Source organism: Zalophus californianus, chromosome 5 (assembly GCF_009762305.2).
Source record: "Zalophus californianus isolate mZalCal1 chromosome 5, mZalCal1.pri.v2, whole genome shotgun sequence".
Taxonomy (NCBI): Eukaryota; Metazoa; Chordata; class Mammalia; order Carnivora; family Otariidae; genus Zalophus; species Zalophus californianus.
The window spans coordinates 54,544,981-54,559,180 of NC_045599.1; the positions used below are offsets into that span (position 1 = coordinate 54,544,981).

At 47.1% G+C, this 14,200-nt stretch overlaps 1 long non-coding RNA gene across 1 annotated transcript in view; it reads right to left on the reverse strand.

Annotated features, from left to right (window-relative positions):
* Positions 1-458: 458 nt before the first annotated feature.
* LOC113929808 overlaps positions 459-14,200 on the reverse strand; it is a 28,024-nt gene continuing 14,282 nt past the window's right edge. The window contains exons 4-5 of the long non-coding RNA XR_003522333.1: positions 2,031-2,076; positions 459-663 (exon numbers count right to left, since the gene is read on the reverse strand). This is a non-coding gene — a long non-coding RNA (uncharacterized LOC113929808). The remainder of the gene's footprint in view (positions 664-2,030; positions 2,077-14,200) is intronic.

Genomic DNA, 14,200 nt, shown 5'->3' on the forward strand with positions numbered 1-14,200 from the left:
TGGTGTTAAATAGCTGTAAATCTGGCTGAGGCTTCTCCCAGCCTCCATCTCCCCTCAGCCTTGTGAAAGGGGCCTCCAACACTGTCCTGCTGAACCAGGTGGCCCTCCCGCTCACCTGCAGTCACCAGGTCTCTGGTCCACATGCAGAAGAGCAGAGCAGTCAAGGGCTGACTCCCGTAATCCCAGGATTTGGCTCCTTACTGCCTGAGTAACTCTGAGTATTTCCCTGAAAGTTGTCATACCTCTGTCCGCTTTATCTGTTGAGTGGAACAGTCTGGGCCTCTTAGTGTTGCTTAGCACGTGCCTGGAGCCCTGGTAGGAGCTTTGTAAAGTAAGGCAATGGTATTCTCGCACAGGCTCCGGTCTAAGATTTCATTGCCTTCACCAGGGAAAACCAGCAGAGGGAACCTGGTCATGCTCCAGCTACCCCACGCCCACCTGCTGATCGGTTGGGTGCTCTGTCACCAGACCATGGTGTGTGTTGCGTGGATCTAGAGATAACAAAACACTTTGAGCCAGAATACTGTAAACTCTGAGGCTATGGTTCCACCATTTTTTAGGGACATGGAGTGGTGTTTAAAAAAAAGTAGGTTCTGGAGTCAGAATGGGTTCATCTCACGCCATCATCGAGTTCTCGCCTTCCCTTAGTCTCAGTTTCCACATCTGTGAGATGGAAGCAACACTACTATTAGGTCAAACATACGGCTTATGGAGAGAACCGAAGGGTATAATGTCTGGAACATAACTAGCACCTGATAAAAACGGCTGATATTACTGGGAAGTCTTATTTACACCTCCCGTCCCCATGAGCTAGGCCTATGGCTCTCTTCTGGCCCCATGGCTTCCCACAGCAGTTCCTGTCAACCTCAGACCTGCTCAACTCCAAGCACTCCCAGAGAGCCCCATTTTCCAGGAGTTCCCATTCCAAAGGGTCCCCACCTGATAGAAATTCCTTATGTAAAAGAGAGTTCTTGCTTCCTAGGGCAATCATCACTTAAGAAAATCTTCCCACAGTGGGTCACTTATCTTCATGTGCCCCCATTAAATCACTTCTTTCCCATTGCTCCTGTGGACAGACCGTGTCCTGTTTCAGCAGGGCTGATAGCTTTATTCCAAGACACTTGTGCCATTTAAAAAGGACACTTTCTCCCAAGTGTGCCAGCCCACGGCCTGCCAGCCTACTCCCCACAAACTTGGGGGGGTGCCTGCACAAGCTGGAAACTCCTAAGCCTAATAATAATTTGCACCCTGTGTGATGAACTATTTTGTGTTTATTCATGGCCCGAGTCCCACCCACATCAACTTGACATCACTGTTTCCATAGTAAATAATAATCTTCAAATGGAATACAGCAGGAGCTGAAAGCCCCACAAAATGCAGCCAAATGAGACAAACATGTTCTTTACACAATGGATACAATGGTGTGGTATGGCCGCAAGCCTATGTATTTATGTTCCAGATGACTTCCATATCTCAACCCCTGGTTCTTCCATTCAACAAGGAATGGGGAGGACTTGCAACTATGAAAACAATACACCACAACCTCACAGATCCTATGGGAGCATATATTTATATAGAGAGACATGACTCACATTAACTGTTAAGACTTATTTGTGCAATCCCGCATCTGGAGCATGTGTTAATCCTCAACGTTTCAAAGTAAGTATTTGGACTTGAGTTCTCTACAGCATTCAAAATAGACCCTGGAATCCTGCCTTCATTCACTCACTGTCTGGAGCCCTCAGCACCCAGGATAAATTCTTTTCACAGCTGCGAACATTTTTATGCTTAGGTGTTGAATGCAAGCTCCTTAAGGGCAGGGGCCCTCTCTTGTAACAGATACCCTGATTTCCCAGAACCCAGCACAGGGTCTTATACACAGAAGTAGGTGTTTATGTTTACTGATGTCATTTACAGAATGACAGAGTACTGCCCAAGGGAGAAGAGAATCCTTACAACAGGTAACATCTGAATACATTTAAGGGCATTTTGTTCCTGGACATTGTAAAAAGACATTAACTCATCCTTACCTTCTTGTCTCAAAGTGTGGTCCATGGATCAGCAGCGTGACATCACCTAGAGGTTGTTAGAAATGGAGAATCTTAGGCCCAGACCTCCTGAGTCAGAACCGTCATATAAACAAGATCTCCTGGTCATTCATATGCATGTTAAATTTTGAGAAGCCTTGGTGGGTCTACACCACCTTCATGTAGATGGTCGAGAGGGCTGTTCATGTAAGGGTCTGGTGTTTGTGGAGGGGGGAGAGAGAGAAGCCAATAATAACACCTACTGAGTTCCAAAAAGAGCCTAGACGGTAGGTACTATCATTATTCTGTTTCACCAGCTATCAAGATATGGAGATAGAATCAAACCTGGAGGGTGCACGCTCATAAACCATTATGTTATATACACCAGGAACTGTAGAAATCTATTATTCCAGTAATACCTTGGAAGAATTCCAACTTACAGTCAGGTAGTAGCTTCCTACATGAAACATTTACATATTGACAGGACTTAGGGCAGCCTATATTCCATACCTTACATGAGTAACACATGCTTATTGTAGAAGAATTAGAAAATATAGTTAAGCAAAAAGAAGTAAAAACTACCCAATAATGACAGCATAGTTTAGATTTTAATAAATGTTCTTCCATATATCATTATTTTAATATTTATGAGTAGCTATATACTCATAACTTTTAAAAGACTTATTTATTGGGAGCCTGGGTGGCTCAGCCATTAAGTGTCTGCTTTTGGCTCAGGTCATGATCCCAGGGTCCTGGGATCGAGCCCCGTGTCGGGCTCCCTGCTAGACAGGAAGCCTTCTTCTCCCTCTCCCGCTCCCCCAGCTTGTGTTCCTGCTCTCTCTAACTCTCTCTGTCAAATAAATAATCTTTAAAATGAAATAAAATAAAGGATTTATTTATTTAGTTATTTATTTGACACACACAGAGAGAGAAAGAGAGAGAGAGCACAGCAGGGGAAGGGCCAGAGGCAGAGGGAGACAAGCAAACTTCTTGCTAAGCAGGGAGCCCAATGTGGGGCTCAATCCCAGGACCCTGAGATCATGACCTGAGCTGAAATCGAATCGGATGCTTAACTCACTGAGCCACCCAGGCGCCCCTATTCACATGTTTTTAACAAAAAAAGGAATCATGGTTTCCATACTATTTTGTGACTTTCCCTATTTTAAAATACCTTTAGAAGTTTAGATCTCTCCATCTCTCACCATCTCCCCTTCTCTGCATATGTTTTGAATTCCCACCCATCCTTGAAGGATTAGCTCAAGTTTCACTTCCTCCAAGAAGCCTCCCTTGACCCCCCCCACCCCACCCCTGGCCCATGGGCAGCATCGATGCTTAGCTGACAGCCTGGCCACATCTACCTGGGTGTGAGTACAACCCTCATTCCTGGGCCACCCCAGCTCACAACAAGGGCTGAACGATAGTCACAGGACACTGACCTCCAGCTTCTGCTCATGGGAATGCTGCAGCCACAACAACTTTCTTCCTCCAGTTTCAAGGGCTCTCTTGAATGTCTCAAATGTGTGTCCTATCTGTCCTCTGCTGTGACACAGTGTGTCTGTCCTCCCCAGGCTGGCTGCTCCCTGCTCCCTGCACTAACTTGTCCACTGTGTTCACCTACTCCCTCCTAGCCACCGTGGACAGTCAGCTCTTGGATGGGTTGGATTAGAATTAACAAATGAAATTGCCAATATTCTGTTTTTGATCTACCTCCCTGGCATTTTCATGAGGTTCACCTAGATGCTCCCACTCTTGCACTGGATGTGACCACTCCTCTGCCGAACTCTGATAGCTGTTCCAAGGACCTAGAGCAGACTCTTCCCACCTGCCTCATACTCCATCATTAGGGCTCAAAGCAGAGCAAGCTCTCCTCTTGGCTTCCCTCAAGTTCTGGGGGACCAGGTCTTTCATTGAACCTGGTCTTTCTTTCAGGTGATAGTACCTTCTGCTTTAGAGGCTGCCCCCGTGCCTTTGGGCGAGCTGAACCAGAAGACAAGCTGAGTGAGCTGCACTGGGCAGTGCTCAGAATGGTCCCTCTTCACTCACTGCACACCTATGAGCCTGGCCCGGCTTGGGCTCCACGGGGGTGGAGCCCATCCATGGTCACCGTCTGGGGGGTTAAGGGTGTCCTGCTTCCCTGCTGCTTGGCAGCACCACCTCCCCCAAGAAGCTTCTGCCTCCTGGCCTCTCTCATGCCCAAATGCCCCACATTTCTCATGGATGTCAACTCGCACCTTTGCTCTGGGGTCCTTGTTGTAATTAGCCTCCTCTTTCTCCCCACATGCTGGGCAAGTGAGCATGAGATCACACTGACGGGCTCTGCTGGGCTCTGAACTCTAGCTCCAACACTTGCTAGCTTGTGTCAGTTTCTCTGGCCTCTCAGCCTCTCATTTTTCTTATCTGTTGCAACGCGGTTTAGTAAGAGCGCCTGCTCCATTGGGCAGTTTGTTGTTGTTGTTGTTGTTTTAAGATTTTATTTATTTGACAGAGCCTAGACACAGTGAGAGAGGGAACACAAGCAGGGGAAGTGGGAGAGGGAGAAGCAGGCCCCCCGCAGAGCAGGGAGCCCGATGAGGGGCTCGATCCCAGGACCCTGGGATCATGACCTGAGCCAAAGGCAGATGCTCAACGACTGAGCCACCCAGGCACCCCAACTATTGGGCAGTTTTGAGAGTTAAACAGAATCACCTGTGAGAGAGCTTAGCACCGTGCCCCGAACGCAGTGAGCACCTAAACCCAGCGTGAAGACACTGCCACGTCCCTCCCCTGAGCACTTGGGTCTGTGCCTGATACATGACGGTGGGTGATGAAGGCTACCTGTGAGAACCAGAGGCCTCTGTCCCGTGCTAATTACAGAGAAAGTGCACTGCAGTGAGGGAGAGTGAGCACGTGGGCGCATGAAGAAGTCTGTGTCCCAGGGGTGCTGCACCCCGGTCTCCTAGCCCCTGGTCATACCAACACACCAGACCCTTCATCTCGGGGGGACACTTCTGTCCAGCACCCACAAACACCTAACCACCTGCAGGGTGCTTCTGTTTTTTATTTTTATTTTTTTTAAGATTTATTTATATATTTTGAGAGAGTGAGAATGAGAGAGAGAGTACATGAGAGGGGGGAGGGTTAGAGGGAGAAGCAGGCTCCTCGCTGAGCAGGGAGCCCGATGCAGGACTCGATCCCGGGACTCCAGGATCATGACCTGAGCCGAAGGCAGTCGCTTAACCAACTGAGCCACCCAGGCGCCCCGCTGCAGGGTGCTTCTGGAAGCTTCCGACTAGAGCAGTGCAAATTTTGGAACCTTGGAAAAAAGCATCCTCTCTCCATAAAGCAGTCATTTAAGCCCCAAGAACCTGGGTTCCTGGGTAGATCAAAAACAGAAACCATCTGATGGCTTCAAAAGCAGATTATTCAGTTCCAAATATATACAAAGACTCTAGACTGATGGATAACTTCTGAAGTTCTGTGCAAATTTCAGGCCAAAAAACAAGCGGGGATTCTGCAAGGAGAAACGCCCTGAACCGTCCGCATTCCTGGGAGCTGTCAGCGCTGGGTGAGCGCTTGTTCCTGGGAGCAGGCTGGGGCTCTGGAGACACATGTGTTACTGGTCAGGGCTCCCTGGCCCTTTCTCGAGCCTTCTCCATTGAAACCCACTGAAAACACACCCCACCCCCAGCTTCCACCCCCAGCAGCTTCGCTTTCATCTTGGCTACCCCCTTCTATGTACCACCATGGTTTTCATATTTAGTGTCATAATCATACATATTCAGTTTATATTTAGCCCTATTTTCATGGGAGAGATGTATGTAACCAACCCGACAGTGGGCTTGGCCAGTGGTTAGCATTCTCATTAACTGCTCCAGGTCTCGGTGAGGATTTCTTCTAATGACAGAAGACTTTAGAAACGTCTGCCATGTGGGCATGCAGTAGGCACGCATTTGCAAGGACCAGCTACATAATTTGCACATGAGTGCAAAATGAAAATGTGGGGCTCCTTCTTCAAAAATTTACCAAGAGTTTCAAGATGGTGACGGCAGAACATTAAATCAAGGGCCAAGGGCAGGGCTCTTCTAAGTATGAGGCTCTGGGTGACTGTACAGGTCGCATACCTGTATCATCAGCCCCGAGTTTTAGGCCACAATATCCAATTCAAGGAATGGCACATTCCTTTATTGCTCCAAAACAAAACTTAGCATCCCAAAACTTAGGTTGTTCCCTCCCCCAATCCTGGGAGCCTACTAGAAATGTGGGCTTATGTGGTGCTACCCAATGGCACGGTGGGAAGGGAGGCCATGTCCTTGGGCCCTGGTGGTTTCCCTCTTTACCGTTGCTCCTTTGGCTATGTGAAGCCACAGCTGACCCAGGCTCCTCACCATCTGTCTTCTGGGCACTCCTGGCAGCTCAGAGAGGCACTTACCACAGACCTGGCAACCACTAGCTACCCCAATCTCTGCCTCCCTGTGTCCCTTGACCCTCCTACCCCTTGCAAGTCTGGGATTGGTGGCTGCCTCCACCTAGTCAAGGCATGGCCCTTTGCCCTCTCCTCTGAGATATTTCCAGATTAATGCCCCTCCGAGGGCCTTCAGGAATACACTGCTGCCCCCCTGCCTGAGGTGGGAAGAGGGAAAGCAGATGCTTACCTCAGTGAGGCAAGGTTTTTATATTCTCACCCCTGTTGGCTTCACCAAGGTTGGGGTGAGATGTGGGCCTCCCATCTTCTGGGTCTTCAAGTGCCTTTCTCCCTTTGCATCTGTAGAGGACTGAGGGAGCCCCGTGGGAGATGAGGAGGGCTGAGCAGGTGGAGTAGACGCAGTGGGATGAGGGGGAGACCTTACTGAATTCCAAGTCCATTGCTTCTGTTGCTATGACCCTAATTTCCCCATCCATAGGATGGGTGGTAGCGCCTGCATCCCTGGATGGTTGGGATGAGGAAATCAGATGGAGCATGTGCCAAACCCTTTGCCACTATTAGCTCTCTCTCTTCCCTTCCCTTCCTCTCATCTTCTAACCTCAAAGTGACTCCAAGCCAGAGGAAATCAAGGAGTTTTGTAGATTTGGAAAATTATCTCAAGGTGTTCATAACAGACTGTTGAGTGAAAAGGCAGGGGATAAACTAGCCTGCCTGACTCCATTTACACAATGTTGCACACATATCCATTTGCACCAGAAATGTTTGGAAGGATATTCATCAAAATGTTAATAGTGGTTTTCTTTGAGTGCTAGGATATCGGGTGATTATTACCTTGTTCTTTACACTTTTATGAATCACCTGAATTTTTTGCAAGGAATATGTCTTTAAAAAAAAAACCCTTAATGTGTCATAACACATAGCTATGTAGGATAAGAGTGGTGAGTTTAGAAGATTTCTAAAGGTGAATGCATGACATTGTCTACATGAGGACCCAGGGCAAAGATAGGAGCGTAAAATGTAAGCTCTAAAAATAGCTGCCCTCAGTATAACCTTGTGCAGCCACTTTAAGAATCATTTGGCAATATCAAGCAGTACTGAAAATCGATATTCTCCGTGACCCAGTAAATCCACCTCTTGTTATGTTCTCTGAAGAAACTCGCATGCATGAACACAAAGAGATACTGAAAGGGTGTCAGGCACAGCCCTGGAAACTAGAAACGCTACAAACATCCATTGTCTGAGTCCCTTTTGGCTGCTATAACAAAATTACCCTAAACTTGGTGGCTTACCAACAACAAACATTTGTTTCTTACAGCCTGAAAGCCAGGAAGTCCAAGATCATGCATCAGCAGATTCAGTGTCTGGCGAGAGGAGACATTTTGCATCTTAGTGGCTAGAACTAGTCACATGTCCCTGCAAGGAGTCCTTTTAAATGGGAATAGAGCTAAATGTATCTTTATGTTGCAATTGTTCTTTAAAAGGGGTCATATGCAGCTTTGTCTAAACATGGGAAATCAGATTCCCTGCATGTTTTCAATCATTTTTTACAAATGGGTTAAAAAATCTTGTAATGATTTCTGGGTGGGTTCAGTAAACTCATTGTTATGCAAAGAAACTGCATTCTGAAGCAGGAAACTACTATATTTGTCTAAGAAATCATTTCACTATCCCAGACAGTGGCAATGTGCATTTCTGAAACTCATAGTTCCTGTACGGAACTGAACCACTGTGGGAAATAGGTCTCTGACTCCACGCTTCTCCTTTCTCGTAAGCTTATTTCACTGTTAATTCCTGCTATTACTGAAGAGTAAAAGTCCCTGTCAGCCTGCACATCTATTTCTGCCTCTATCTAACTACAGATTCACTCTTGGCTTTGTTTTTTATTATTCATTTTCATATGTTTAATTGTCATTAAAACGTTCAGCAAATATCTGCAAGGCATCTTGCCCTGCAGTTGCTGAAATGCCTTGTCTGTTTAAAGAACCCCAATCTCACCTTATGGTGTTATTCTCTGGGCACAGCAGACAGAGGGACCTCCCTCGCTGGAGAAGCAGGGAACACAGTGCCAGGCCAGCAGGGGACCCTGCCTGCAGCATTTGTCTTTTAACTATGCTATAAGGAACTATGAAGACACTCTTACTGGGAGGAGGCATCAATGAGATAACCTAGGGGGTGAGCCTCCCTGCCTCCCGCCAGAAGTTGTCTTCACACTTCAGACCCTGTGAATTCCAGTTCTGTCCGCGGAGCCACCATTGCCCAGCACCCTCTGGCAAAACCAGAGCTCCTCTCTGCCTCCTTTCTCTCCCCCAGACCCCTAGGGGAAGATGATCCTGCTTTCTTGGAATCTGCCTTCCCCTGGCCCTTGTCCAGGCTCTCCTCCTTGCATCTGCCTCTTTGCACTTGCTGCTTGGCTAGTCTCCCAGGCTCCAGTTTCTCCACACCCCGAGTCCTCTGCCCTCTGCCCTCTGCCCTCTTGCCCTACTGGGACTCTACCTTCCCTCAAAACTGCAGCAGCTCCTCCTAGAGGAAATAGGAGGAAACGCAGTGGGGCCTCAGAGCCTTCTCCAGTGGGATCCAGACATTTCCATTTCCCCCACTTTATGCGGCACAGATCTTCAAGCACACTGTGACATGGTCTATCACTGGGCAGGAGTGCCTTTGGCTCAAACCTCATTTTCACAAAGAGCTTCAAATTTAGACTTCCAACCGTAATCTGCAAATGAGGCTATGCATAGAGTCTCAGAGATAAACGGAAAGATGTTCCCACACAACCTTATCGTAGGTCTCCTGTTACTGGGCCACGTTCTCTGTGGGGAACCATAAATTAATATATTTCAAGTAAATGATGTAATTATTCTGTAATTATCTTTTTCTGTAATTGTAAAGCATAATTATCTAGCATTATGTTTTATGTTAAAATAGTTTAATTGTTCAGTGTAACATATTTTTAAATGATCACAAAGTTTATCATTCTGTTGAGCATTTCTTTCTCTTACCTTCTTCTTTCTTCCTTCCTTTTTTGGGGGGGGCAGGGAAGAGGTTCATTTTTTAGCACACAAGATCTTTTTTTTCTTTTAATGGCTTGGTTTTCCTTGTTTCTGCCTTGGGTGTGGCTTTCTCCCCTCCTCCCCCAAAGTATCACTAAGTTCCCTGTGCCTAGACTTCTTCCTGCCGAGTTCAGGCCAGGCTCCTCCAAGGCCTCACCTCCTCGCCTCTTAGCCTTGCCACAGAACACAGCTTCACCTCCCTGAACTGCAGCACAGTGTCAACCCTACACTACCTTGAATCTCAGATTATCTTTCATCCTGCGCAGTCATGTCTTTCCAACTAAAGTGGAAGCAGGGTCCATGTTTCATTCTCAGTTCTTGGATCCACAGCTTCCCTCCAGGTGCCCTAAAATCCCATAAGCCCCACAGTGCCCCATAAGCCTTAACTCAGCCTGCTGAGGATCAAGCTCATCGTGCCTGTCTGTAGACTCTCCTTAGGGAATGTCCTTTAGGATGGACATTCTTTTTTTTTTTCTTTTCCTCTTTTTTTTTAAATTTTTTATTATTATGTTAATCACCATACACTACATCATTAGTTTTTGATGTAGTGTTCCATGATTCATTGTTTGTGCATAACACCCAGGGCTCCACGCAGAATGTGCCCTCTTTAATACCCATCACCAGGCTAACCCATCCCCCCACCCCCCGCCCCTCTAGAACCCTCAGTTTGTTTTTCAGAGTCCATTGTCTCTCATGGTTCGTCTCCCCCTCCGACTTACTCCCCTTCATTCTTCCCCTCCTGCTATCTTCTTCTTTTTCTTTTTTCTTAACATATGTTGCATTATTTGTTTCAGAAGTACAGATCAGTGATTCAACAGTCTTGCACAATTCACAGCGCTCACCATAGCACATACCCTCCCCAGTGTCTATCACCCAGCCACCCCATCCTTTCCACCCCCCACCACTCCAGCAACACTCAGTTTGTTTCCTGAGATTAAGAATTCCTCATATCAGTGAGGTCATATGATACATGTCTTTCTCTGATTGACTTACTTCACTCGGCATAACACCCTCCAGTTCTATCCACGACGTTGCAAATGGCAAGATCTCATTCCTTTTGATGGCTGCATAATATTCCATTGTGTATATATACCACATCTTCTTTATCCATTCATCTGTCGATGGACATGCCTATGTCCATATGACCTATGTACATTCTTAACCAGAGGTCCTTCGATAGGTTTCAGGGGGCTTCCCATAAACCCTCCAAAACTGGGCAAAATCTTCTGTGCATGTGCAGTTTTGCTTTATGATGAGAGTTAACAGCTTTCATCAAAGTCTCAAAGGCCTGTGTCCTAAAAAACATGATGAACTCCTGCCCTGAGGTGCTCTGGCGCACAGTACAGAAATGAAGGAAAGAACTCAGTTGCCTCATCTGTAAAATGGGAATAGAGATGCGTGCCTACATGTGAGGGGTGCCCAGGAAATGGCAATTATTAGTATTCCTGACCTAGTCCCAGAAATTCCTCACAGGAAGGAAGCCCCCACCATAATGCCTTAGGTCAGAGGTTCCCAAACTTGGGTAATCATCAGAATCACCTGGGGTGCTTTAAAAATACAGGTTCCTGCCCTCCATTCCAAGCCGAAGGAAAGAATCTCCAGGAGAGAACCCAGAGATCTACATCTCTATCAAGCCTCCTCCCTGATAATTCTGATGGTCAACAAGGTCTGGGAGTCATCTATCCCTTGCTCCCCGGACTTGCACCCTACCTTCCACCGGGCTTCCTCACCCCTGCCTTTGCTCGTTCTGAGAGGGACACGTGTTTAAGGAAACGGTCAGAGCCTCTGCGAGAACAGCAGGCTGCAAAAGTCTTTCAGAACAAAGAATTAAGTATCTTTATAATTATATCCAGGCCTATATTTAGGCCATGGCTCACATGGCCTCTTGAACTTCAAATAAATACCTATTTTGTTCCTTGTTTAAACAGGTGTAGCAATATCGGGGGATACTAGATTTATCCAGGCAGGAAGGCAGCTCCCACAGCTGTCAGAAAGCACACTGCCCTTTCATTCCTCACAAGAGGAAAAGCTCATTATACTGTCATAGAGCAAAATAAATGTACAATTTCTACCCCTGAGCTCACTGAACCACTCAGGGCAAATTTTTTTCTGGGCTGTTTTCTGGCAGGACTCAGGGCCAGCTGGCTTGGCCCATGCTCAGATGTTTTAGAAGCCACTGTAGTGGGCAATTCTGGGTTGGTGAGGCCTCTTGTCCCCAGAATGCCTACACTCTCACTCGAAAACACACACCCACACATGCTCAGTCACACACTCCCATCCACACGCACGCACATACTCTCATATACTTGCACACATTCCCATAAACTAATGGGCAAATTTCTCACACACACTCATGTCACAGTCACACAAACTTCCACACATGCGCACGTGTGCACACACACACTTTTGCACACACACACACACACGCACCCCTCCTCTCATGCCAGAATGCACCACCCAACAATGATACTTTGTTCCCGTGGACTTCTGACTTCCAGTTCCCTGTCAAAATCCCTGAGACTTTCCTGTTTGGGGGACTTAAAGTCTCATGTCTGGGAACACCCGTCTCCCCTAAAGTCCTGGGCAAATGGAGATGGCTGGTCACCCTAAAAAGCATCTGCTCAGGCAGAGACCCAATACGCTTTCCCAGCCATGCAGTGTCCTGTGAATGAGGGTCTACCTGCTCTCCTGACAGGCGCACTGGGGCCCTGACAGCTCCCATGGTTACTGGCTTGGCAGAGCTGACACACCCAGACAGTCCTCCCAGTGACAGCAGGCTCAGGTAAGGGATATAATCCAACTGAGTAGGGATCCTACAGTGGTCCTGACTGTACATCAGAGTTGGCCTGTACCTTGATGCCCAGGCCCCACCATACACAGTACGGTTTAATTGCCTGGGGTGGGACCTGGCATTGACAGGTTTCTCTAGCTTCTGAGCTCATTTGAATGCAGTCAGGACTGAGAGTCACTAAATCCAGGCAAAGTGTCCATCAGCCAGCTCACTCCCTGGAGCCTTCCTTACCCCTGGCGAGTACGTGTGGGGCTTACAAAGCTGGCGACACGGCCGAGGTCATGTCCAGAGAGAGGATTACTAAATCTCCCCACTTTTGGACTTTGAAATGGACATGTTATCCTGTAACTGATAGACCCAAGTCCAGTTTGCACATAAAGAATGTCCGATTATGCCACTCACTGGAGGTTCAACCCAAACTTTATTTGCAACCTAAAGGAGCTTTCCAAGCAGCAGTTTTGACTGTGGCTTGCCACCTACAATGGCAGAAAAAGGCAGTTCTTTGGCTGTATGAGAGGGAGCATTCCTGTAGATGGAACAGCCTGGGGATGAGGAACAGTGGCTTGGAGGGGCAGCAAATGGATTGGAGGAAATAGCAAGGACTTTGGAATTCACTGGAGTAGAAGGTGTACCCTTTCTCTCACCTGTCAGCACTGGTGTGTGAACTACACTGAGCCTCAGTTTTACCAGGTGCATAACAACACCTATCACAAAAAGTTCTTGCTACTTTATCAGTGACTAAGCGCAGGACCTGGCTTAGCGTTGGCGGTAAGTTAATGACAGATGACAGCTCTTGGAACAAACGAATGGGGATGTTGTCTTATTCTTCATGTTGTACCAGTGTTCCCATCAAATCCAAAAGAGAGGATTCTACTCGCAAGTCACAGAAACAGTTAGTGGAGACTACTGATTTCCTGTTGTCATTGTAACAAATGACCACGAACTTAGTGACTTAAAATAATGCAAATGTATTATCTTACGGTTCCGGAAGTCAGAAGTCTGAAATGGAGTTCACTGGACTAAAATCAACATGTGGGCGGGTTGCATTTCTTCTGGAGGCTCTGGAGGAGGATCCATTCCCTTTCCTTTTCCATCTTCTAGAGGCTTCCAGCACTCTTTTGGCCTCTTTCTCCATCTTCAAAGCCAGCATCTTCAAATCCTTCTCTGATTCTGACGCTCCTGCCTCCCCCTTTCACTTACAAAGACACTTATGATCTCACTGGGCCCACCCAGGGCCATCTCCCCATCTCAAGATCATTAACTTAATCTCATCTGCAAAGTCCCTTTTGCCATGTAAAGCAACACATTCACAGGTTCTGTGTGGATGAAGAAGTAACTTTTGGATGGCCACCCTTCGCCTGCTACACAGGGACAGCTTTGTCACTTTTAAGCTTTTTACCTTCCAAAAGTTTTCCTCCAGTCTTTGACACCTGCTCCCACTTAGCTGCTAGCAAATGCTGACAGACAGCTAAAAACATCATTGAACAAATTAGCATCACCAGAACATTCAGAAACTGCCAGTCAGGAACTTCAATCGTTTCCTTTGTGTGTGTATGTGCATCTGTTTATTGATGGTTGTGATTTCATGGTACATGCCAGAGCACAGGCATAGCTTTTGCTTGTAAAATTGTTTCTAGCACATTTGAGGGGACTAATCGGGAACATGGTGCCCTGCAGAGATGACCTTGACAAGTCTGAGGACCTCTGACCTCTGACAAGTTTGAGGACCACCCCCCCCCAAGGCTGCCAGGTTTAGAACTTTACAAGACCACTCTTCCCCTGAAAGGGGGACCATTGGCAACTCCTCCTGTGCGGGTTTTTGTATTTCTGCTGGAGGAAGGAAAGGCCTGAATATGCAGCAAGCTCTTATGTTCTTCAATTGAGTCGAGAACTTAAATCTGGAGTTTGGACAGGAAACTGGAACTCAGTGGGA